The 27506-nt window shown below is 37.8% G+C and overlaps 1 long non-coding RNA gene across 3 annotated transcripts in view; it reads right to left on the reverse strand.

The window, feature by feature from the left end:
- The window catches only part of LOC116156915 (uncharacterized), a 244873-nt gene that overhangs the window by 178569 nt on the left and 38798 nt on the right, over positions 1-27506 (reverse strand). For all 3 annotated transcript variants that reach the window (XR_004140869.2, XR_004140868.2, XR_004140867.2), the window contains one exon: positions 20818-20938. This is a non-coding gene — a long non-coding RNA (uncharacterized LOC116156915). The remainder of the gene's footprint in view (positions 1-20817; positions 20939-27506) is intronic.

Raw genomic sequence — 27506 nt, forward strand, 5'->3', positions numbered from 1 at the left:
TTTGCACAAGAAGCAAATTGAAGTAAAACTCAAATCGGTCCAATTTACTACTCATTAGCAGTTTTTATGAAGACTGGTTATAGAAGAGATTGAAACCCAAAGCTAATGTGACACTTTGAATTATCTCAAGTTGTCACTTTTCCATGCTGTGCTTCACTCTCATTAGGAAAAGTAATCAAGAACTTGGCCCATTATTATACTGTGTCCCTCCCTGCTATTAAAGCTTAGCTCTTGGAGGTATCGAATGCTCATGTTGATACGTTTTTGTTACTGCACAAAAAGTTGTCTGTTTATGTTCCCCCTGATTAATGTTTTGGGGATTGTCCCCCTTTTCAGACTACTTCCTCAGCCTGCTGATTAGATACATATATTAATTTTCTCCAAAAGTATCTGTTTCATAACTTGAGGGACACATTCAGGTTCTTTATAATGGACACACCCTACGATGCCATTAGTGTCCTCTGCTAACACCAGGGAATCCCTAAGTTATGCAAGACCCTGGGAAAAATATTTTTATATATCATATAAACAATTTGACTTTGTATTAAAAAATTCACAAGCCCATGTTAGATATAGTCAGTTATCTAAATAAAGATTCAGAATAGTGGGAGGAGAAGAAATACATATTTTATTGTCCAATCAGTGCATGTGAAGTTTCTTACAGTGTCCAGCTACCAACTCTTTCTCTTCAGGTCCAGAAACCATCTCTTTGTGTTTTTTATTATGAAATGCTCTATTCCTGGATAATTTCATACCTCTTGCTAAGAGAAAAAAATGTAGCAATGCCGTTGTTACTTACAATGCCATGGCCCTTTGAAACTTTTTGTATTGAATCATGATGGATCTTCTCACCTCTATCATTCCCTAATGCCATTTATCTAATGATGGTTACATCATTATTTATATAATAATGTCATTGTTCATTGTGCCCCCTGTGATTATTGGTTTCCAATGACTGTTTCAAAGCTTGTTGCTGTGTTTCATTGATGATGGCCCCAAATGCGGGTCCCATCCAGAGTACTAAGAAAAATGTGAATGAATAATTCATTTTCTAATTGTTAAATTTACCATTCAGAATTTTACAACCTAGGAAACATAGGAAAATATTTCTTTCAACCATATCTTCTCTTGAATTCTCTCCTAGTCTATTTGGGTTGTGATAATAGAATACCACAGACTGAGTGGTTTTTAAACAACAAGAAATTCATTTCTCACATTTCTGGAGGCTAGGAGGTCCAAGATCAGGGTTCTAGCAGATTTGGTACCTGGTGAGGACCTGCCTCCTGGTTCATAGATGGTCTTCTTCTCACTCTGTCTTCACATGGAGGAAGGAGCTAGGGAGATCTCTGGGGTCTCTTTTACAAGGGCACTAATCCTATTCCTTAGGGCTCCACCCTCATGACCTAATCACGTCCCAAAGGCCCCACCTCCAAATCCCATCACACTGGGGATTAGGTTTCAACAGAATGAATCTGGGGAGGAAACAAACTTTCAATCTGTAGTAAACTTTTAAAATCCATTTTCACTGTATTCTTAGAATGGGATCTTCTTTGATGCTAATCACCCCTGCCTCCCCATACCACCACCAGCTAGGAGAATACATGAAGGGTGTGGTGAGAAGAGTGGTTCCATTGACTGAAGGAACCCCCATCCTTCAGCAGGCACAGTGTAAGATCATCTAGAAAGAGGATAGCACTGACATATCCATCAGAAGCAGGAAGAGACATTAATGAGATGGGCCCATCAGGGTTGCAGAACAATGATCTCAAAAGCCCTCAGTGAAAATAGGTGAGGCCGCACCCAGGAAGGCTGTCTGCCACCTGATATAGAGCCTGCAGAGGGGTTGGGATGGCACCCGGGTTGTTAGTGTTGAGGAATGTACAGAGTTAAAGATGCCTGCTGCCATCACCAGAACGATCCAGTGCTGTGGATCAGAGGTGGCACCACAACAGGAACACAGGTAGACAAGAACTGATGTATGAGCATATATATGCAGCACAGTGCCAAGGGCTGGAGTTCCACTGCCTGTAGCCAGAATCCCGAATTCATCCTGCATCCTATGTAAGTGAGAATCAGCCAAAATCTCATGTGATCCTGCAGAAGAAGTACCCTGTTAGCCAGCAGGAACAATCATCTCACCATGCCGCTCTGATGGCAATGCCACCCCTGGCCAGTCCCCATTATATGAGACAGAACTAAAGGTTTCAAGGGAGGCATCTAAAGGGTGAGGGTGCCCCTGAAGTACTTAGGTGGCACTGGATACAACATACTGAATTCAGGGATAAAGGACTTTGAAACGTCCCGCAAGAGTAGACTAGAGAGGAAACAATACTCTCAAGGGAAACTATAACATATTAGAGGGGAAAACGGAAATTCATGGGCCATTCCAGGGGATGGCACATTTGTAGCTATATCCCACTTACCACCTTGTGGGTACATTTTAGGTCATGTTTCTTTTAATATTCAGATGAATATAACCCTGAACCTCCAACTCCCTACCACAAGGATGTCCTAAAATGCCCCCTGGGTTACCCCTCTAGGGTTTATTCATGTATTTCGGGTTTGGTCCCTCTTTGTTTACCTGTGTGATAAATACACTTGCACATCTACTTGAGTGCTGAAGGCTGGTTTGGGGATTTGAAATGTTTCCTCTCCCAAAAAGTACTTCAGGCTCTCATGAAATTTGCACACTCCTACTCCAGTGACCTCCAGAGAAGGTGGGGTTGTCCTTGTCAAATCAAAAATACATCTTATTTTAGATTATATTCCACTGCTACTCCATAAACTCAGCCTGATAAAAGTGTATAGTGTTGGGCAAGTATTAATGACACAAAATTGTTATGGTGTCAATGTTTGTCTATGTCACCTTTTTCCTCTTCTAGGCAATATGGTACAGCACAAAAAGAAAGAATTTGAGCCTTCTAGAACAGGGTTCAAATTCTGCCTTCATGACTTATTAACTGTGAAACATTAGCAAGTTATTTCATCCCTCAGGGCTTCGATCTTCTTTCCTGTAAAACACGGTTAATAATATCTGCCTAGTAGGATAACTGTGAAGGTTAAATAGGATGCTGCATGTGAAGTCCTTGGCAAATAAAAGGCAAGCAGGGTATACCAGCTAACTTCCTTCTGCTGTACTCTGTCAGTGGTCTCTGGCCCCCTGACCCAAGCACAGAGTACTCCTGTGGTGCTGTCTTGGCTCCAGACAGTCCATGCTCACATTTCTGACTTGACACTCCTCCCTTCTAAAGGAATTTACTGCATTTGATTCCAAAGGAATTCTCCATTCATGACAATGGTAGGAGTAAAAGGTTAATTCAGAGGTTAGCCAGATTTTAACCTAGGCTGGAAGCAAGGTCTGGCTTCACCACTGAGCGGTGGAAAGGCAGGCATAAAAGCACCACATTCTACATACATCACATCCTGATTTTACACAGCTTCCTCTACTATCTTCATATCATAGTCTTAAGTGTAAAGTCACCATTCTACCCTAATAATTCAAGCTTTTTCTGAAAGTTTACAGGGCAAAATCTTCCTTATCCTATAGAAAATCTTTGCTTTACTTTAAAAATGTAGGCTTTTATCTACCGATGTTGGCTAAATTTTGTTACAGACTGACACTGTATGTATACAATCAAACACTGTGATCAAAACTAAGGCTTTGAGCATATAGCTTAGTTACTTAAAGAATTCCAAGATAAATGAACATTTTGCATTGGTTAAAAAAAATCAGTAAGATAAGAAATGCAATGTTTGCATGTAGAGAAAACTTCAAAAAGAAAGTTAAGCTAAAGTTTTGCAATGTAATTGCCTCCTCTAAACTGAGTAAAATTCTAATACAATAATTTGTTTGTCTGTGGTTAAAAAAACACCTGTGTGTGCATGTGTGTAACCTTTCATGAGAAGCAGACTTTAGCCCATGTAAGAATTCAAAACAAAAGTAATTGTTGTGGAGGAAGATGAAACAGAATTTTAGGTTGCTTTCCAAAGGCATCAGTTCTCCTTAATACCTTGCATTTTGCATTTCATAACATGTATTCATTCATTAATTCAATAAATATTGTGTACTTACTATGTATCAGACACTTAAACAGTTCTTGGAACGTTTACACATTATGAGGAGGGAGAGATTTTTAAGAAGATAGCTAATACGATGTCAAGTAGTAAAAAGTTTTCTGAAGGAAAATAAAGCAGGCATGGTAAGGGTATAGAGAGAGGTGATGGAAGGTCTATTTTAGCTAGGGTAATAAGGAAGGCTTTCCTGAGGAGGTGGCATCTAAGCAGACTTGAAAGCAGTGAGAGAGTTCAAGTGGTTATCTGGAGGAAGCCATCATAGTCAGAGGTAACTGAAGTTCTGCAGCAGGAGCATGGGGTTGAGGAACATTTGGGAGCATCATTGTTAAGGAAGAATCAGGATTTCCTTGCTATCAGCCCCTCCTGGACTCCAGCAGGAAGGAGTCCTCAGCCCTTTTAGAAGGAGTCATCATGGCTTTTGGTGATGCAGAAGAAACCCATATTCCTGAAGGCACAGAAGAAGATGTATGCATGAGAGAGAAGGTAAAAGGTCATCCCGAGGACAGTGGACACTAGAGGGAGGGAACATACACAGTAGGAAGGTATAGCGAGGTCAAAGTTCATTAAGCTTGAAATTTCATTTGAAGGCAGTCCTGAATGTACCAATGATTATTTAGCTTTTGAACATATCTCCTAATATAGCCATCTCTTCATTCCCAATATATCTCTAGGAATAAAAAAAAAAAAAGTCCCCAAATTACTATTCAAGGTTTTAAGTTAAAAGATTAAAATACCATAAATGTACAAGTTGGAGAGAGCACTATGCCAATTTTTGCATGGAATTTATTTGCAAAAAGTAAATGTCAACTTTAAGATCTCAAAATGGAATATAAAATGATACTACTGTATTTAATTCATAATGGCATTCAAAAATGCTACAATGAGACACATTACCAAATTGCAAATGATTTCAGGTTCTACACACAGATGGATCTTGCCTAAGGTGTTTAAGTGCTAAGAGTCAATAGGTTAAAACAAATATACTCTACGTGACATTAATTCAAGTTAAAAGTTTTAAAACGGAAAGTGCTCTTCCACTAAATGGTAATGTTGTTCCCTAACAAACTGCCAAATCATGCCCTTGTCAGGAGAAATAAGCAGAATAACAAAAGATGTGCCCCCAAGTGCCTGAGAGGCAAAATGTAGCATATTAACTGAATCACATCTTTCAAACTGCACTCTTTCTCCCTCCTGCTAGGCAGAATATGTGAGCAGCATCACTCCAAGCAGCTCCTGCACTCACACAGCTCAGCACAGCATGATGCTACAACAGGAGGGCCCAGAGGCCTGCACACACACATAGCAACAAGAGGTCATGCCACCTCTGCTCCTCTGAAGATCTCAGAGATGCCTTTTAAATCCTACAAGATACAGCCTGATCTAAGGCCTTGAACTCCTAAGAGTGAGAATTGATGGGATTAAAAAAGAGTATAGTGCTAAGACTTCTTGCTCACTGTAATATCAATCATGTAAAAGCATTGTCCTTACATCAAATGCTCCTGGAGTATATTTCTTCCATTGCCAAGAAGGCTTACCAAATGGATAAAAATGATATCAAAACTGATGCCTGATTTTATCACAGGCAGGTTTCCAATAAACGTTTCAAACTGTGGAGTGTTTCTCTAAGTAGGAAAGAAAGGTATTAGTTATTATTCATATTTAAGGAGGAAATCCAGGCAAAAACATTCTGGTTTTTATTTCCAGCAGTGACAAAGGTTTTAGAATGACTCTTCTCTCCTCTAACGGGATTTTAGGAAGATGTTTGCGTCTTACTTTTCTAGTGGCTGACATCACCATAAGCAGGACCTTCCCTTGAGCCCCAAGCATATAAAAACATCCATGAAGAAAAGGGGACTCTCCTTCACTGCTGGTGGGAATGCAGTTTGGTGCAGCCACTGTGGAAAACAGTATGGAGATTCCTCAAAACACTAGGAATAGACTTACCATATGATCCAGGAATCCTGCTCCTGGGTACCTATCCAGAAGGAACCCTACTTCAAAATGACACCTGCATCTCAATGTTCATAGCAGCACTATTTACAACAGCCAAGACATGGGAACAGTCTAAATGTCAATCAACAGATGACTGGATAAAGAAGATGTGCAAGATTTATACAATGGAATACTATTCAGTCATAAAAACTGACAACACAACGCCTTTTGCAGCAACATGGATGCTCCTGGAGAATGTCATTCTAAGTGAAGTAAGCCAGAAAGAGAAAGAAAAATACCATATGAGATCGCTCATATGTGGAATCTAAAACAAAAAACAGGAAACAAAAAAACATAAATACAGAACAGAAACAGACTCATAGACATAGAATACAAACTTGTGGTTGCCAAGTGGGTGGAGGGTGGGAAGGGACATACTGGGATTTCAAAATGTAGAATAGATAAACAAGATTATACTGTATAGGACAGGGAAATATATACAAGATCTTATGGTAGCTCACAGAGAAAAAAATGTGACAATGAATATATATATATGTTCATGTATAACTGAAAAATTGTTCTCTACACTGGAATTTGACACAACATTGTAAAATGATTATAACTCAATAAAAAATGTTTAAAAAAATAAAAATAAAAACATCCATGAGATCTTGGCAAGAAGGCAGGCAGGGATGGTCAGTGTGAAAGAGTTAGTTTACATTGAGTCAGAAAACCTGGATTCTGATTCTACTAATTTTTTTTTATTGAGTTATAGTCAGTTTCTGGTTCTACTATTAATCGACTATCCTAATTTGCCTCAATGATGTAATATCTATGAGCCTCATTTACATCATCCGTACAGTTAGGACCATAATGCCTAGCTTACAAAGGCACTGTATTATTACTTCCACTCAGCAGGCAGTGCTTCTGTTCTCAGTGTGGGAATGAAAAAAAAAAAAAAAAAAAGCTAGGGACCTAGGCACTGTAAAGCTTGAACCATGGTAATAAGAACAAACATGGAAACAGATAATTGAGTAGCAAAATAATGTGTCACTCTGACAGATTCTGACAACTGGGGCCAGATGGACACACTCCCTTATGACACTACAAAAACATCACCACCATCATGACTACTCGACCAGAATTTGTGGAGAAGAGAGATGTGAAAACAAAAATTCTGAATTGGTTGCGATTAAATCTGAAGTGACAAAGTTTATTCAGAATCATTTAGATGAATTCTTCTGTAATCAAACAAAATGGATTTAAAAGGGAGATGAAGTGGTGTTTTAGGTCAAGATTCTCAGAAGTAGATTCTGAGGCAAGGAGTCCTGTGCAAGCAAATTACTGGGGGAGTATTCCTGACAGAAGCCAATGAGGGAGAAAGGGAAGCAGAACACAGAGGCGAAAGAAGCCAAGTAAGGGTTCAGGCCAAGTCCCACGGACATGGCAACAGCCCACGCCTCAGGGTGGAGAGTGCTCCTGTCCCTGGGTGGGTCTGCCTCACCATCCCGTCACTGGCTAAGAGCCGCCCTGGGGGATGTAGTTCCCAGGCACCTGCAGCCCTCTGGGCTTCCAGGAGAAGCAGTCCCAGCGTCAGAAGGCAGTCTTCTGAAGAAGACTTGAAGGTATGGGCTGAGGGAAGGGAGGGCACATTGACATCAGGGGAAGAATGCATAGAATCGGTAAAAGGGATATGAGGGTATCTGGGAGCAACACTGACAGTGTCCAATAGAAGGCCCAACAGAAGTGGATTACAGAAATGCCAAGTTACACTCGTCACACCTGAGAATGTGGCCTGCAGTACTATATAGTAGCTGTAACTGCAACACAAAAATATTATAATAGAGGTAAGAACAGAGGATGACCATGGAAGTCCCAACTGACCAATTCTGTCTGAGAAAAATGGGAAGATTTTTAACAGACTGCATGATCATTTGAGGGGCTATTGGATTTATAGGATTTCCTGAAAGCTAACTGAATCTGGGGTCACGGCTTCGTCTTGTGGAATGGTTGTCTTCTGTGGGGAAAAAGTCAGAACTAAAATCCTATTTAAAATTAGTGATAAGAATCCAGTCACAGAATCTAAATCAATTTTTAGAAACAGAAGGTTGGGAGCTAGACAACTGTAAGAAAAGTACTGGCAGCCAGGAGGCAGATGAAAATTAGGCACAAGAGTCCTGGCCTTTAACACGGGCAGGGCAGGGCTGTCCTGGGTAACACAACCAGTCGGTGGTTAGAAAAACTGAGTAAGAACGCCCAGAAGTTATGTCAGGGTCGGCTCCTGATGGAATATATGAATTTTTAGATAAGAAGGGAGCAAATGGCATATCCAGCTAGTTTGTCAAAGATCCTGCAAGCCAGTCTGAAAGAATCTTCACTTAATCCAGTGGCCAATATATCTTTTTTTATTTTTAGGAAGATGACTATATAGAGGATGAATCAGAGTGAACAGAGAGATAGATAAATTTGAAGGTTGATACAAAACTCCAGGTGAGCAATAATATACAAAGTAATTAATATCATCCTCAAAGAGATTTTGTGCCAGGTGTTTCTTAAAACATGTTTATCTCTTTATATTCTGTCTGTCCATTGGTAACTGCTAAGGAAGGAAACAAAAACTCGTCTATTATTTAAACTCTGAAAAAGGCTTGATCCTGAAAGTATCTTGTTCCTGCAAGAGAACATTACTGAGATGAAATAGGAACTGGATTCTTTCTTAGCAAACAGAAGGCAGAAAGCTAGCTCAAGAAATCAAATCCTGACTCAGGTCAGGGATATTAGGGAAATGACAGTAATGAAGTGATTAAAACATCTTAAACCACAGAGAATGCTAGTATGTGTTAGCTGCACAATATTCAAACAATAACTTTTAGCAACTGAAAATCATTAGTGAGCAATAAGACAATAGAAAATCAACACTTAGCTACAGATGCTAAACTAAAGCGATGCTAGTAAGATTAGCCATTCAGGGCAAGAGCAGAGAGCCACGTGAGGCTAGAATCAGGAGAACTTGGTGCCAGATCATACATGTGAAATGAAGGAGGCTGTAGAGTCCACTACTAGGCTTAGATACTGGAACTGAAGAGCAATGTGGGGAGAGTGAGGCAAATGGAGCCTTCAACGTTGTGTAGGCTCAGCAGCCAAGTTGGAAATACGTATTCAGCTCAGGGGCAAGGTGGCTCTGGAGGTACAGCTGTAACACTTATTTCTATTTAGATTAATAGATAAGCCCTAGAAGTGAGTGAGGCAGTTTAAAGGGAAAAAACATGCATTCCAAGAAGAGAACCCTGGGAAACCCCAGTGTGCAAGAACCATCCCATCTAAAGAGAAAGACCTAATAAAGGATATTAAGAAGAACTGGCCAGAAAGATGGGAAATGAGTAGTGTGCTCTAAAACAAAAGAGAAAGGGTGCCCAAAGAATGAAAATCTAATTATGACTACTTAGTCCCGAAGGAGGGCTCCACTACTTACTCACTATGTGAAGGGCGAGTGACTTAATCTCTTTGCACCTCAGTTTCCTCATTTGTAAGGGATAATAGCAGCCACTTCACAGAGCTGATGTGAGGACTGAATGATTTAAAATATGGAATGTGTTTACAGCAGGGCCAGGCAAGAAGCAAATACCATGTAAGTATTAATAAAAAGAACAAATGGTGCAGAGACATCACTTTGGATAAATTGCTTGATGCCTGAAAGTAGATGATTGGATTTGACTATTAGAAAGTCATTTTTATTAGTGAAAGGTGCTGTCTGGGAAAACACGACCCATAATAATCATCATTAAAAAAATACTTTCCTACTTGTTTATTATTTAGTTCTCTTTGAACTCAAGAGAGAGAATGATAATAATGTTTTTATAAAGAACAAATAAAAGGACTAACACAAGCACCTGAAATATCCCGAAGACGAGATTAAGGATGAATTTAGCACAGCAAACTGAAGTTTGGAATTATCACCCTTAGAAATAAAAAAAGACACATGGAGTTTTTCTTATTAACAATATTAGGTGTCTAAAGTCTCACTGGAGCTATTTTAGAAACACAGATGATCAGACAGATGTATGCTGTATGTGAATATCTGAATAATAAGTGACAGAAATTGTAGCTGAGATAAGTCATCTTAAACTTATCCATCTTTCTTTCTGATTATGACATTTGATGAAAAATGGGATATGAATCCAAAGAATATGAATCTTTATTTATGGGCACTAGTATGTGTAAGTATCATACTGTACAATTTTATGGCCAGAAATTATTAGTATCTGGTATACTTTACACTTAATGACTGTTTACTATGTGCCAGACACTATTAAGTACGTTATATGTATTCATCCATTTAAACTTTACAGCAACCCAATGAGGTAGTTATCAACATCTCCATTTCACATGCAAAACAGCCGAGATACAGACAAATCAAGCAACTCACATTTTGTTGCACATCTATTAAGTAGCACAGCAAAGACTGAATTCAAGTGGGCTGGCTACAGAGCTCACACTCTTAGTCATTATGCTACATTGCTTCTCAATTAAGAAGGAGAAAATAAAAATAAATAAGATGGAAAGGGGGAAAGCCTATGCTGCCTTTCGGAAATCTGTAACATTTTATTATAGATTGAATTGTGTTCCCCTAAAATTCACATGTTGATACCCTAACTCCAGTACCTCAGAATGTGACCGTATTTTGAGGTAGGACTTCAAAGAGATACTTAAGGTTAAATGAAGTCCTATGGGTGGACCCTAACCCAGCCTAACTAGTGTCTTTGTAAGAAGAGGAGATTTGGACACGTAAAGACACACCTGGGGTGGGAGCACTCCAGGGAAAGACCGTGTGAGGACACAGCAAGTAGGCGGCTATGGACAAGTCAAGGAAAGAGGCCTCAGAAGGAAACCAACCCCGCCGACACCTAGAACTTGGACTTCTAGTGTCCAAACTGTGCAAAAATTAACGTCTGTTATTTAAGCCACCCAGTTGGTGCTGTTTTATTATGGCAGCCCTAGCAAATTAATACACATGTTAAATATCAGAGGTGAGTTATTAAAAAATATGCTTAGACATTATTTCCTCTAACAAGTCCTTCTTAGCTTAGCTGAATCCTGTTTCCACACTTAGCTGTTCTTAAAGTGTCCTGTTTATATAAATGTATTCCCCATTGAGCTAGATCCACACAGGAACTGTTTTGTCATTATCTTTATATCCCTATAAGGCACACAGGTGCCTAGCTCTGTTCATTTTTTCTTACTTGGTGCATAATATTGCGATCCTTCCTATGCATTTATTTTTAAGACCGATTCTTTCCTATTCCCTATTCCTATGGCTGCCATTCAAATCCCTTTATCCAGAGATTATCTCTGATTCACATACATATAGTCCAAGAATTTTATCTATCTTCCCAAAATAAGCAGTAAGAACTTTTCAAAACAGAAGTTTTTCATGCAATGCTGAGCATAGATGGGAAAAATTGGTGTTTCCCTTTAAAATACTAGGGTCAAGCTTTTGAGACCCCAGGAATTCTGCAAAAAGTCATATGATAGTGCCCTAATTAAGTTCTAGGTAAAGAGGCCACCAAGTGCTTATTTTAGCTGGGAGCAGGTACTCAGGACTCTTAGAAACTTCTCTTTTTAGATGTGTAAACTTACTTCTGGCTCCCTGAAAGCTCCTTCTAATCACCTCTCACAAAGCTTCTGAAACGTCTTTAAAATGAGATTGATTACTCTTCATGCTTTCTGAGGTAAGCGGGAATGATCAGCCCTCAGTAAACCTCATTAAGAGTCTATTTGGTCAGACTTGGCTTACAAAGAAACAAATCATGAAGGCTGCTTCATAGTAAGTATGATTCTAATGAAAGAAGAAAGGAGATGGGAAGCAAAAAAAAAGTGGAACCCATTGAGAGACAAGCCATTTCAATTCATAACATTTTTAGAGACAGACTGCCAAAATGGAGATGGTAGAAAGTTATGACTGAAGAATGTTTTGCCTAAATCAAGTGAGTTTACACCAAAGGCACTGTATTTACAGAATAACTTACAACTTATTAGCTATACTACAAATCAACATTAGCTTGCCCATTTTCCTTTTGAAGGGTACAGTGTGTAGTTGGCTATGTAGATCTTACTTATAAGAAAAGCTCAACATTGAAGCTTATTTGATTTTTTCAATTACTGTAAAGCTATACATTGTAAAACTCAGTATATTTTAAGAATTCTCCTACCTCCATATCTTATGTAATTTTTTAAAAAGATTATTTTATAGTATGCTTGCCATACTCTGAAAATACTATAACACTGCAAAGTTGCCCAAGCAGAAAAGTAAGTCAGGTATAAACTACAGAAATGACATTGGTACATAGGGTAGACTTCTGCCAACTAAAAAGGAAATGAGGTCAGTAGCTTATTGATGGCAGAGCAGAATGATGGCAGAGCACACCTGGTGCACAGAGCATGGGCCTGAGAGTCAAGAGACTTGAGCTGTATCTCAGCCAGGCTACTGGTTCACGTAGCGACCTTGAGCAAGTCAATTAGCCTCAGTCCCAAGTTCCTCACCTGTAGTGCTGAGATAAGAATATTCTTAATTCACGGGATGTGTCAGAATTAATGGTTTGTTATGATGGGAATTGGTGGAATAATGAAATGGCCATCTAGAAGCAGGCAATAAAACCTCTCCAAAATTTTGCCTGTCCTTTCTATCTGATTTAATTTTGCAGGAGAATCCAGTTTTCAGGATTATAGTGGAGTCTAATCAATACACTTGCCTCAGAAATGCTAATACCACAAGGTGTCTGAGATAATTAGAATAACTTGTAGATCAAGCAAAGTGAAGCTGAGTAAGCCTACTGCTACAAGAGACAACATAACCTTAAGAATTTTACTAGCTTTCAGAAGGGGAAGGTCGGAAGAGAAGATAGACAGACAGATGATAGATAAATAGAGATAGAAATATAGAGATATGTAATTTTGAGGTCTAGGTTCAAATAGGCAAGTCTTTCGAGGTGAGGAACTGATTAGGATTGGGCAAATTAATTAATAATAGTCTATGACTGATAAACACAGAGAGACAAGACTTCTGAAGCAAGTCTTCCTCAGTAAGCTCTAGTTGTATAAGCAAGCTCTTTGCCCAGGTGAGACAAGAATTTTCCTCAAGAAATTAGAAATTTCCTGAAGCAAACAGTGAAATTACTTGCTAGTTAACAAGCCGTATCTCCCTAGATAAGAATTTCCTGGAACAAACAGGTAAGTTTTGAGGTATGTGCTAGGAAAAATAAAAACCCTACATTGTCATGAATGGATCATTAACGGTGAGTATTGTGCAGACTCAGAAAGAAAAGAAGAGGGCTGTGGAGAAAGCCTCAGTCTTGTTAGGGAATACCTAAGTCACCATGAACAGAATGTTTGTAGAAATATGGACAATAAAGGCCATTCTGAGGTTTCCCACAGAAATGAGGACCATGTTATTGGACGATGGAGGAAAAGTGATCATTGTTATAAAGTGAATTTGGCTGGATTGTGTTCGTGTTCTAGAGTACAACTTATGAGCAATGAAATTGGATACTTAGCTGAGGAAATTTCTAAGCAGTGTTGAAGATGTGGCTTTGCTCCTTCTGATTGTTTACAGTAAAATGTGGGAAAAGAGAAACGATTTAAAGATGGAATTATTAACTAAAAAGGAACTAGAAATTAAAGATTTGGAAAATTCTCAGCCTTATGTCTATAGTGCAAAAAATGAGCGACCATGTTGGGGAGAGACCAGGTTGGGGAGAGAACATTCGGGGTGTGGTCAAGTGACTGGGACCATTTTAATAAGGTGATTATTTGGTGTGAACCAAAAACTTAATCAGCCACCCCAGGGGGAAAACTCCCAGTATGAATGGAAGAGGAAGGAGACAGGAAGGAATAAAGGAAGGTGTCGGACTCAGACTCTGTAGGACAGGACCATGGAGCTACTGCTGTGAACATGAACTCTTCTTAAAGACAAGGGAAGAATGACCCTGAAGGCGATTCAGAGATCACCAGGGCTACCTCCTTGGTGTCAAAAGGGAGAATCATCACCTTGCGTTTAACAGGACAGGTAACCTCTGCCTGGCAAAGCTGTGGGGCAGGACTACCCCCACCCATCTCAGTGGCTCTAGGAGGTGGGATACGGAGGCCTGGAGGGCAGACCACTGAGCCAAAGAGGACTATTTCTCAAGCCCTAAGATCTCATAGAGTTTATCTTGAAGCCTGGACTATTTGGGACAGGTTAACGTTTTCTTCTTTTCTATCTTTCCTTTTAGAGTGGAAATATCTATCCTATGCCTGTTCCATCATTGTATTTTGAAAGTATATTACAGGTGTACAGGTCAACATGTGTTGTACCTCAAGTCTCATCCATATCTAACTGAGATGATATTTAGAAGAGTCTTGGATTTTAGGTTTTAAAGTTCTGTTGAAACAAGTTAGACTTTTAGGGCTATTGCAATACAATATTTGTATTTTTCATGTGAGAAGAACATGCATTTTGAGAGACTAGGGGCAGAATGCTATAGACTTCATGTTTATATCCCCCTAAATTCATATGTTGAACTCCAATCCCCAAAATGATGGCATTTGGATGTAGGTCTTTTGGGAGGTGATCAAAGCCTGAGAGCAGAACATTTATGAGTGGGATTAGTGCCTTTATAAAAGACCCCAGAGAGTTCCCTTCACCCTTCCACCAAATGAGAATACAGTGAGAAGACAGTTATCTATAAATCAGAAAGCAGACCCTCACTAGACATTAAATCTGCTGGCAACTCGATCTTGGATAGACTTCCCAGCCTCTAGAAATGTGAGAAATAAATATCTGTTGCTTACGAATCACCCAGACTGTGGTATTCTGTTATAGCAGCCTGAACAGACTAAGACAATGACGTTGAGTTGGGTATTCTCAAACCTTGGAACTGATAGTTAAGCTATGTGGCCACACAGGATCTTAACTGTCACAGTAGAACATACTCTAGTCACCTCAACAGGAGTCTCTGAAAAAAAACAAAAAACAAAAATGAACACAAACACTGAAAGAGGCGAGATACTAAGGAAGGAAAAAAGGAAAAAGTAGTATATGGTTTTCCAGTAACAAAACTGGATGCGCTCAGGAGCCAAATACAGCTAGCCTTTGTCAGAGAAGTCTGTAATTATTCCCAGGGGTGTTATAACAAAGGTGATAATATGCTTTGTGTCCAAAATGAGAAACATTTAAAACTGAAAAGGGTGCTAAAATAAGTTACAAGCTTTAACTTATTTACATCTAATATAACCAGGATCCCAGGCAAATCTATGGACATGCACATTGGACCCTAAACAAGCAAGTTCTAGTACAAAATTCAGAAGAAACAATAAATGTAGTTACTATGTACAGACTTCAGTTTCAGCTCTGACATGTAAAGAGCTTTGAAGTCACGCCTATCCTTACAAGAAAAAAGCTGAACAAATTAAAAATCAACAAGTTTTCTCGGATTCTCTTATCAAAGAATTGAGGTCTCAGGGCAAACCACCACTGTAAAATTGAGAGAAGCTGAAAACCCACAGCTGTCTGGGGTTTTTTCTCAAACCGTCCAATTGTCCAGCACCACCTGGGTGTCTTACAATTTGGTTCTGACACTACCTGAAGTTAGTGTCAGATCTCTGAAGTTCAGGGCTCAGTTACAGGAGACTGCCCCCACTTCAGATGCCCATCACAAGTCCAGGCCTCACGTACTTCTGACCAACTGGCTATAAATAAAGGGTCCCCATGATCCCCTGCTGAGGTTAGAATGGCTCACAGAACTCAGGAAAACACTTACCTACATTTACCAGTTTATTATATAATAAAGGATATGAGAAAGGACACAGACGAGCAAGGTACAAGGGCAAGGTCTAGAAGAGTCCCTAAGTGCAGGAGCTTCTGTTCCTGGAGTTGAAATGCACCGTTCTTCTGGCACATGGTGTGTTCACCAACCCAGATGCTCCCCAAACCCTTTCAGTCAGAGTGATGGAGGCTTTAGCACAAAAGCATGCTCAATTATTAATTCAATCTGCCCCATCTCCTCTCTGGAGTATGGAGATGGAGGGGAATGAAAATTCCAACCATCTAATCATGACTTGGTCTTCCTGGCAACTAGTCTCCATCCTGAAGCTGTCTAGGGCCCCCCAGCTACCAGTCATCTCATTAGTACAAAAAAAGGCTACCCATGACTTCAGAAATTCCATAGGTCTTAAAAGTTCTGTGTCCAAAACAGGGGGCAGAGATTAAATGTATATTTCTTACCATGTCACAGTCCATTCCCTGATTTCTGGTTACAGACCTCTTATGGCAAAAGGATCATAAAAGTCAAAAGATATGGCACGTTACTAGCATTCCACTTAGTCATTAATATTTAGCCCCCAGGGCAATGCCACTAGGTTTTCCAGGCTTCTATTCAATACTGTCAGGTTCCAAAAGCAGGAATGGTCTCAGTAATATAATATTATAACTTCACCCTTTCAGGCATCTAGTATAATTGAGCTAAAGGACGGTATCATCTCTTGTTCTGGACCTCTTTTAAAGTGTTAATGTAATATAGGATTTCCCTCATTAAATAACTCGCTTATTCACTTATTTACTCTCAGCTACTATTCCTTCATTCATATCAAGTCTTTTTCACCTTTGGAAGGAATACTACGTTCAGCCACTGTGCTGGTCTAGATTGTAGGCAGTAATACTAGGGTAGCAATTAACTCCATCCTAGTCCATTTCCATTTATATAGGATAAAGTTACATTGGTGCAGAACTAGTGGGCTATTTTTACCACCAAGCAATACAGTAGCATTCACTCTTAACCCCTTCGGAATTCTGACATAAACATTTGAAAGTATAATCAAAGTTTCTTGCTTAAGAATCATCCCTGCTTCCAGCATTTGTAGTTACAGCGTTGGTCCTGTGAAAATTGCACTGAGTAGAGGAAAAACAAAATTGAGACGACATTGGGAAGAAAGAAAAAAGCATAGTCATTATACCAGCATCCTCCCCACCATGGCAAGAATCACATAGTCACACCAGGATCCTTCTCCACCCCCTCCTCCCCAGCTCCACCAGAAACACAGGAATCTGTCTAGTGGGGACACTCCTTTCGCCTCACCCCTCTTGAATATGAGCACACACTCCCATGTGAAGGTGGGTAAGCCAGTACCTCATGCCTATATCTCCACCCACCTGCTTTAGACAACCAATGTTTTAATTTGTTGTCCCAATCCTCTATCAAACTATTACTCTGGGGAGGATATCTCTCTGCCCATTGTTGGATATTTTAAGCTATAAAGTATGTCCCTTGATCTGAAGAAATATGATTCAGAGTTCAAGTTGGTGCAATATTTTCTGTTCCAGTTCTTTTATAGTACTCTGACCATTTCGCTCTACCGCTCAACAAGCAAAGCCCAATCCAGAGTCAGTATCTATTCTTGTCAAGACCCGTCTGTATCACCCAGAGCAACCAGCATCAGTCTGACTTGCCAGCTATGTTTAGGGCCTTTCCACATAGCCACACAGCCATCTGCAGTCTCTGTCTCTTTTGCTGGCAGGCAGACGAGTTATTATTGGCATTTTGTGCCTCAGAGGGTACAAGAAAATATGTCCAAATTCAGTCCATCTCTGCATTGCTGCTACCTCCATATCCACTTATTTCATGGACCCAGGTGACTATTTTGAGCAATCACACAGGGATATCTGCTTGTTGATTCCAGTCACCTTCTAAACCTGGAAGGAAGTTCTGATGGACATCAGCATGTCCTACTTTAATATGCCCTCAAATCCCCACAGTGATTTTCATAGGGATGTGACTCATATGGGCATCCCTTTAAATAGGCCAGGTTTCCACTGCCCTCCTGTCTGATTACATGGCCAGGCGACTTGGCCACTGCCCATGAATCAGTAAAAAAAAAAAAAAAAAACAAAAAACACACACAGGGGCTTTTGTCACCGTTCAATTCTTCTACCGGAGCTAGAAAAACAACATGCAATTCAGCCCACCAAGCTGATTTGTTTTTATCTTCTTTAATCAGAATGGAACATTCCAAATAGGATGTCTATTCACTTTGGAACTGCCACCCACAAACCAAAAAGCTTTGTTGCTCAGTCAAGAGCTATTTACAGGACACTGCCCAAGTGATGACAGAAACCAGCAGTTCCTCACACAGTTCCAGAGTTAGTCCTGGGGGAAGAGAGGCTCCCAGCTTGAGAATATCTCCTTCTTGCTTTCCCTGGGTAGCATGATCCTGTATAAACCATCTCCATTTTATTATGGAAAACTTCTGGGCATTGCAGAATCCCCATGAAAGTATTTATCCAACATCACCTGAGACATCATAGTTATTTCAGGTTTAGTGGCAGTTTCACTTAATATCCAATGGCAAGTTAGTAATTGCTCCTCAAAGGGAAATTCTGTTTCAAAATCTCAGTAGTCATTGAGGGGAGGTACTCACAGGCTTTTGCCATAAGCCCCTGCCTATGTTCCACAAGGGTTATCACACAGAGACTTTGTCTCTACCAGCATCCAGCTCTAGGCTACACTCTGTGGGCTCAGGCAATCTTACTAGTACCTATTTAGCATGTCCAATTAACACTGTTTGAAGGGCAGATTTGCGTGCCTTCTGGTTTACAACACTAGGTAGGGGAAACATTCCCCCGTGAGATACAAGGTCAGTCCCCACAGTACAGTCAGGTAAAACAGACACAACTACTTCACGTAATGCCTGTTCAACTGCTCCAGTTCTGGAAACTTCTACCTTGATTCCATCTGCATTTATATTCCTAACTGAAGCTTCCATTAGGACTTCAACAGATTCTGGTTTTATAATACTAGGTAGGGGAAGTCTTGTCCAGCTAGACATAATATTCATTCCTATGGTATTCAGGTAAAGGAGACACAACTTCTTCTCATAAAGCCTGTTTAAACATTCAACTTTAATAATATTGCCAACCCTTACATTTTACATATGTTCTCTCAAACTAATTTTAGCTCTGGTCATGGCTTTGCCAATGGGTTTTGGTACCACAGTGTGTGGGGCTCTGATATCAAAGGGTCTCAGGGACTTCTCCATTCCATGACCTTTTTATGTGCAAAAGGCTTTGACTCCCCAGTAGGAGGTCAAAAAAAGGATTCTAGGCCCTTCTGTCAATCTGGATCCTGATTAATCTTTCAACCTATTGCCCAAGGGTTTGCAAGACAGGTTTATTATTGTAACCTTTGCCTTTTGGCTTTTAAAATTTCTCCAAACTGTGGTAAATTGAGGGACTGTTTGAGGCCTTTAATATTGGGGGTCCAGCCAAGGATCCCTTTGGACCAACCAACTTTAAGAGTATTATATTAAGACCTTAGTTTTAATCCCACTTTTAATGTAATTAAGCAAGAAGGCCATTAGACTGAAGTGGTTCTAATGCCTTAATAGCCTTTGTAAGCAAACAAAAACCTAAGCCTGTAAATGCCTCAAGGTTAAGAAATCAAAACCTGAGGACAACCAATCACAAACAGCCAACAGTCTTTCCCAAAGAAGGCAACCACTTAAGCTATGGCCAACTGAATCACTTCCTTACTTTGCTTCCACATCTTTACCGTAAAACTCTTTCCCCTAGCTCCCATCAGTGGAGCACTCAACCATTTCTGGTATGGTGCTGCCTGACTCAAATAGGTTTTTGCTCATATAAACTCTTAAAATTTTTAATGTGCCTCAGTTTATCTTTTAACACCATTAATGTCCATTTTATTCAGCCCATTCTTAATAACCATCTAAAGATTTCTACCTTGCTGGGATGAGTCCTATGATTTTCTTCCTTTTTTTCTCTTTATTTCACTTTTATCAATGTTTGCTTTATTCATCCCATTTCAAAGTAATGTTTAAAAATTTCCACCTTCTTGGAAGGAGTCCCTTGATTCTCCCCTCTGCCTTTCTGTATTCTCTTGTTAATTAACCTAATGTTTGCATTAGTATCAGTAAGACCCATAAGGGGAAGATGAGACAGCAAATTCTATGCTTCCTAGACAGTGGCTTGATTTTGCAGCAGTAAAATTATATGAGGCACCCATGCAAAAGGAAGCTCCTTAATCACAGCATTAACCACAACCTGGGTTAACAAGCATGTTCAATGGGTGACTATCCCAAGTATCACAAAGCCAGTCCCACATTTATAGGAGGAATGGGCAGTCCCCCTTATCAATGTAAACAGACCTTATGGTTGCTTTTATCCAACTCACCAGACCAGCTATTCCCTCAGAAATAGCTTCCTGTGTATCTGAATTATGTACAGCTATCTGCGATTGTTCAGTAGTGAGCTGTGAGTCCTATATCAACCCAAACGTGCTCTTCCACCCCGCAGCATTCAAAACCAAAGTTCAAAACCAAAACCAAGGCCCCTTTATTATTTACTCCCACAATACATTTTAGTAAAAGTTCTTCAGAGAGCTGATGATAACAATCTACAAAATGAAACAACTCCTTCACATTATACCCCTTGGTTTCAATAGTTTCTTAGCTTTGCCCTCTCCCCGTGTTAACTACTTTCTTGGTGACCAGAAGTTTTAGAGGTAATTTCTGTTGTCTTGGCATAATTGTTCCTTTTGTGGGCAGCATTGAAGCTAGTGATGGAAGCTTAAATCAGCACAAATTTGAGCTTGGACACCATCAAGATCCAACTCAGCATTTTCTTTCATTTTAGCTATTAGAGATAACAGTAATCAAGGGATTATGTATTTTTTACTTTTTTCTTGTTAGCTTGCATTTCCTTATGCATCCAGTGAACTACCTCCCCAGAAGGTGGATCCATCTCTAAATTCCATTGTTAACTTTTACCTTTAATAACTGACCACTGCAAAGCTGCTACTCCATTACATGGGTGACCATGTGGCCTCCAGAAATCAAAGGCTCTTCATGCCCCGTACTTTCAGTCTTTCTGTTTCCAAATCACATGTTTCTGTGGGGGGAAAAACAAGAAAAAAAAACATAGAACAAGTTCAATAAATAGAAAAAAGTTTAAACCATAGTAAATATTAATTCTACTATATCCATAATCACTTTAAATGTGACTGATGTAAATATGCCATTCAAAAGACAGATTGTCAAACTGGATAAAATACAAGATCCAGCTCTATGCTATCCATAAGAAATCCACTTTAAGTATAAAGATACAAATAACTTAAAAGTAAAGAGATGGAGAATATATATATATCATGCTAACACTAATTAAAAGAAAGCTGGAGTAGCTATATTAAAAGATTTTAGACAAGGAAAATTGTCATAAATAAGGAGGAACACTATAATAATCAAGGGGTCAAATTTCTAAGAATACACATAAATCCTTAATATATATTCACTGAAGAACAGAGCACAAACACATGCGGCCAAAACTGATAGAACTGCAAGGAGAAATAGACAAATCCACTATCATAGCTGGAGACTGCAACACCCCCTCTTTCATCAATTGATAAATCAAGCAGGCAGAAAATCAGTAAGAATATACTTGACCTGAAAAGCACCGTTCATCTATTTGACCTAACTGACACTTACACAGTCCCTCATTCAACACCAATATTCATCAATATAGACTATATTCTTGGCCATAAATTATGTCTTAACAAACTTAAAAGGTAGAAGTCATGTTCTCAGACCACAATGAAATTAAATTACTAATTAATAACAAAAAGAAATGAAAAATCTCAAAATCTTTGAAGATTAAACAACACCCTACCAAATAACACATAGATCAAAAAATAAATCTCAAAAGAAATTTAAATGTATGTTTAACTAAATAAATATACAATTTATAAAAATCTGTGGGATGCAACAAAAGCAGTGTTTAGAGGGAAATTTATAGCATTAAATTCATATATTAGGAAAAATAGCTAAATAAATAATCTAACCTTCCATTTTAGGAAACTAGAGAAAGGAGACAAATATAACCCTAAAGCAAGCAGAAGAAAAGAAATAATAAAAGTTAGAGCAGAAAGCAATAAAATATAAAACAGGAAGCAATAGAAAAAATCAACAAAACCAAAATCTGGTTCTTTGAAAAGTTCAATAAAATGGATAAACCTCTAGCCATAGTAACCAAGATAAAAAGAGAGAACACAAATTATCAAAACTGAAAGGGGCATGCCATGAGCATTAAAAGGATAATAATGGAATACCATGAACAACTCTGTGCCCATAAATTTGATAACTTAGATGAAATGGACTAATTCCTTGATGGATATAAACTATCAAAATTCAGATGAGAAGAAGTAGATAATATGAATAGACCTATTTATATCTATTCAAAGAAATCAGATCAGTAATTAATCTTTGCAAAAATGAAAGCACCAGAGCCAGATGGTTTCACTGGTGAATCTCCCAGACATTTAATGAAAGAATGATACCAATTCTCTTCACTCTCTTCCAAAAAAACAGAATCACATGGAACATTTCCTGGCTCATTCTATAAATCCAGCATTTCTCTAATACTAAAATCAAATAAGAACATTACAAGGAAGGAAAATTACAGACCAGTATCTCTCACAGATGCAAAAATCCTCAATAAAATATTAGCAAATCTAATCCAACAATAAATAAAAAGGATTATAAACCAAAATCAAGTGAAATTTCAGCCAGGTATGCAAAGGTTGGTTCAACATTTGAAAATCAGTTCATGTGATCCATTACATCAACAGGCTACAGAAGAAAGAAAAATCCTATGATCATATCAATTGATGCAGTACATAATCCAACACCAATTCATTATAAAAACTTTCAGCACATTAGGAATAAAACGGAATTTTCTCAACTTGATGAAGAACATCTATAAAAAATCTGTAGCTAAGACATACTTAACAGTGAGAAACCAGGTGTTTTCCCCACTAAGACTGTAACAAAGATAAGCATGTCCCCTCTCATCATTGCTATCAACACCATTCTTGAAGAGCCAGCCAGCACAATAAGATGAGGGAATAAAAGGTGTACAGTTGAAAAAGAAGAAATAAATTGTCTTTGTTTATGTGAAAAAACACCAAGGATCAGCAACAAGAAAAGATAGTATGACTGTCTATGTAAAAAATTACAAAGGAACAACAAATTAAAACACAGTACATTTACAATATCCCCCAAAATGATATACTTAGTATAAATCTAACTATAAAACTCTAATGAAAGAAATTTTTTAAAATCTACTTATATATTTGAATCATCCTTCTCCATTAGGAAAGATAATTACAGTAATGGAAGGGGGAAAGAATTATTTTGTTTGAACATCTATTATATGCCAGATATTATGTAAAGCACTATTTAGATTATTACTTTTCAGAATTACAGAAGTACTATGACACGAATATGACTATCACTGGTGTATAGTTGAGGAAACTGAAACTCAGACAATAGCTACAAGGGATGGTAAAAACCTTACAATAACATATTATTCAGCTATTAATCATATTTCTGAGAAATATTTAATAACATAGTCATGTTATAATGTTAAGCAAAAAGAAACTCAGAGTAGTATTCAAATCTTTGTATACCATATGAGACCAAAAGTTATATTTTTTTAAAATAAGGTTGGAAATATTGCTTTATAACTCTGTGAAAAATACATCAAAACAGTACGTGGATCGACTGAAAAGCTCATGCACTGCTGGTGAGAGTATAATTGATACAGCCAACTGGTAAACTATTTGAAAGAATCTACTAAATTTGCCCATATGCATATTCTAAAGCCCCAGCAATCCCACTCTTAAGTATATACCTAACATGTATACATTCTGTTCATCAAAGAACCATACAAGAATGTTCACAGCAACCCTATTCTTAATAAACCAATGCTAGAAACAACTCAATAATCATATATGGTATAATGGCTAAGTAAATTCTGGCATATTCATACAATGGAAAACTATAAAACAATAGCAGTGCATGAACCACAATTACACGCAACATGGATGAATCTTGCAAAGGTATTTTTGAGCTAAAGGAGCTAGACATAATGTAAATAATTCCATACATACATATACACAGTTCATAAACAGATAACACTAAGCTCTGATGTTACTGGCTAGAGCAGGAGGCATACTGCTGGAGTGCTAACTAACGCTTGGTTTCATTAGCTCAGTCATAGCTACGTGGGTATATTCACTTTGTGAAAATTCATTGAGTTGTACAAGTATAATTTTGCATTTTCTGCAGCATTCAATTCTTCAAGTAAAAAGCTTACTAAAAATATTAATTGTAGTTACATTACATAATGAGAAATGCATTTTTCATTTGTTTTACAGCATTCTGTATTTTCCAAATTATTTATGATAAATAAATATTACTTTTTTAACAGCTTTTTTGAAGCATAACTTAGATGGATGAAATCAACTCATTTTAAGAGAAGTTTGGCAAATGTATAAAGAAGTGTAACCATGACCTTACTCAAGATATAGAACATTTCCCTCTCCCTAATAGTTCCCTAATACCCTCCTGAAATAAATCCCTTTGCCACCCCAGCCTGATCTCTGATCTGCTTTCTGTTGCTATAGTTTAGCTTTTTTCTAAAAATTGCACATGAATGAGATCATACAGTATGAAGATTTTGTCTGGCTTCTTTCACTTGGTGTGATGTTTCAAGGTGGGTCCATGTTATTATATGTATCAGCAGTTCTTTCCTTTCTGTTACTGAGCAGGATTCCATTTTCCACTATTTTAAGACAGCTAAGTCTCAGTTTAGAGAAATGAAGTCAAACATGGTTATCTTTGTTGAAACCCTTCTTCAAAATAAAGTGTAAAAGCAAGAGGGAATCAGCTCTTAATGAATTAGGAATAGTAAAGGAAAAAAATCTTTTTCATGAAGAAAACAGTAAGAAAAATAATAGAAAGGAGAATTTGGAGAACGGCTTAGCTGAATTATAAAGCTACATTCTGGAAAAGAAAGATAGAAAGAGATATGCTTTTAAAATAGAAACACAAATTTAATTCCAGTACATAATCAAGTTTGGACTATATGTGAAATAAGCAAAAATATCTAACTACTATTAGAGAGATACCTTTTGAGAATGGGTTTATATTATTATAAATTGTATTTTTTAATATCCCATATCAGTCAATAAGCCAACATTCCATGTCCTCCCAGACATGTATAGACAAAGTCACTGTGCCCATCATCACTTTTAATTCATGTTGTAAAATCCAAGAAACTATAATTTTTAAATACTTAGAATGATAATAGGCTTTACAGCTAAATTAAAAAGAAAATGAAAGGTTGATCTGTTTTCCTAGTATTTCTAGTGTTTTCATAAATACTATATTTAATCACAAGCACAAAACCAGTTGCCAAAGCTTAAAGATAGACAAGATTTAAAATGAGCTCTTCTTTGAAATTATAACTTCAATACAATATTGAGGTTTCCCCTCCCTCAGTTAGGCAACCGCCTAAGGATAATTTATTCATCTCTAGGAGAAAAATAAATTAATAAGCTTAATGCATATTGTTTATTTCTACAGAAAGAGTAGATGGTAAAAGAAAATGCATACAAACTCAGTATTTGATATTTTCAATATACTTATGATTCAGATAGGGATTACATTTTTAATGTTGCCTTTTCAACACACTGAGGGTTTTTTTTTTAAGACAGAAAAGCTTTCCTAAATTAGATTTTCTTTTAATTCTCCAGGATACTAAAGAAACAAGAGAACAGCTTGCTTTCGATAAGATCTTTCTTTTAAATGTGACAGAGAGAGACCCAATTTTCCTAGCTAACTGGATTAGAGTAATCCTAAATAATTTAGCCTCCATTTACAGTTTGGGCAAGTTCATTATATGTGAATTTCCAGCAACTCCTCTCCTTAAACTCTTTTTGATCAATTAAAGTGTACTTTTAAGTAGGAAATGTACAAAATCTCCATAGACTATTGCTCCGAGTGTTTTTTCTCATATTTTTTTATTCATGTCTTTATGCTAAGAAAGGGAACTAAGATTTGCTGAGGTCTAGAATATAAACTCAAAACTAAGCCAATTTCTTACTAAATATAATCATCTCACTAAAATGGAACCTTCTCGAGGGTAGGAATTTTGTGAATTTTGTTATAGTCACCACTATAACCCCAGTTCTTACAACAGAACCTGGGACACAGTAGTAGGCAGGTTCAATAAAAATGTATCTCTGCCTAGTACATACCAGAAGACTATTAAATACTTTAATACACTAATTAATATAGTAATATCCATAAAAATGTGGAAAAAAAAGCTCTAGACGAAGAAGTAAAATTATACACATGCACAAAAAAGCTAATACTGCACCTGATTCCAGGTCTTCATCGCCTTCAGAATAACTTGTCTTGGTTTACTATATTTTTTACAAAATTTGTTTCTGACAGTAAGCCAATCACAGGTCATTCTCTTATATAAGTAAATCACTCTCTTCAGCAGAAAATGACTATCATCATTTCAATCAGATGAAAGAATACATAACTTTCCCAAACTCTCTCAACTGTTAAGTAATGTTATCTTATCCAAACCAAGGCCCTATAAGCTCCAAAGCACAGTAGTGACATCGGGGTTATTTATATAAACCAAATGTAAATTTAACTTGATCTCAAAGACACTATAATGAATGATCCTTCTCTCCAAGCCCACATTTTTTTGGCTCCATACTCTTTGATTGGCTCTTCATATGACAATAACTTTCCAATATCATTTTATAGAGGGAGAATAGGATGGTGATTCAGCACTGTTGACGCTAATATTTTTATTATTGATAATTCATTAATTTCTTTCAGATTCACAATGTAGTACTGTTATGTAAATGTTTAAGATTTTTGTCAATTTGGAAAATCCTATATGGCAGAGTACAAAAAGTGACAATAAATTATTTGCAGCAACTCCCATAATGAGGTGGTGTCTATTTCCCCAGTCCTGGAATCTGGGCTGGCCTAGTGACTTTCTTTGATTAACAGAATACAGCACTGATGACAATGTGTAAGTTATGAGCCTGGGCCTCAAGAGACCTTGCTTATGCTCTCACTCTGTGAATGTGAACAAATCTTGGTTGCTTTATAGAGGATGCAATACCCTCAAGGAGAAGGGGAAAAAAAAAAAAAAAAGCACTGGCCACCCCAATTGAGATCCTAGACTTGTTTATGCTCATGTCCAGCAAACACCATACAGAGCAAAATGAGCCATCTCAGAAAGGCTCAGGCTAAATTGCCAACCACAGAACAATGATTTTTGTTGTAAGCCGGTAAGTTTTGGGAGGTTTGTTATATGATAGTAAATAACTGACATGCTCTCTTCTTAAGTTCCTTTTGTCTATGGCTATTATAGATATAATCAATATTTGCAGAACTACTACAGATTTGCCTTACAGAAGTTCTGACAAATTCTCTTTCACACAATGTCCACCAGAAAAAAGTAAAACACATATGATTAATTTACACACTGTATTATTAACTATACTCCTGACAGGTGAGACCATTGAAAGAAATCAAATCCTCCAAATACAGTTTTACATCTCTGATGACTAGAAAAATTTTCTACAGAC

Source organism: Camelus dromedarius, chromosome 14 (genome assembly GCF_036321535.1).
Source record: "Camelus dromedarius isolate mCamDro1 chromosome 14, mCamDro1.pat, whole genome shotgun sequence".
NCBI lineage: Eukaryota > Metazoa > Chordata > Mammalia > Artiodactyla > Camelidae > Camelus > Camelus dromedarius.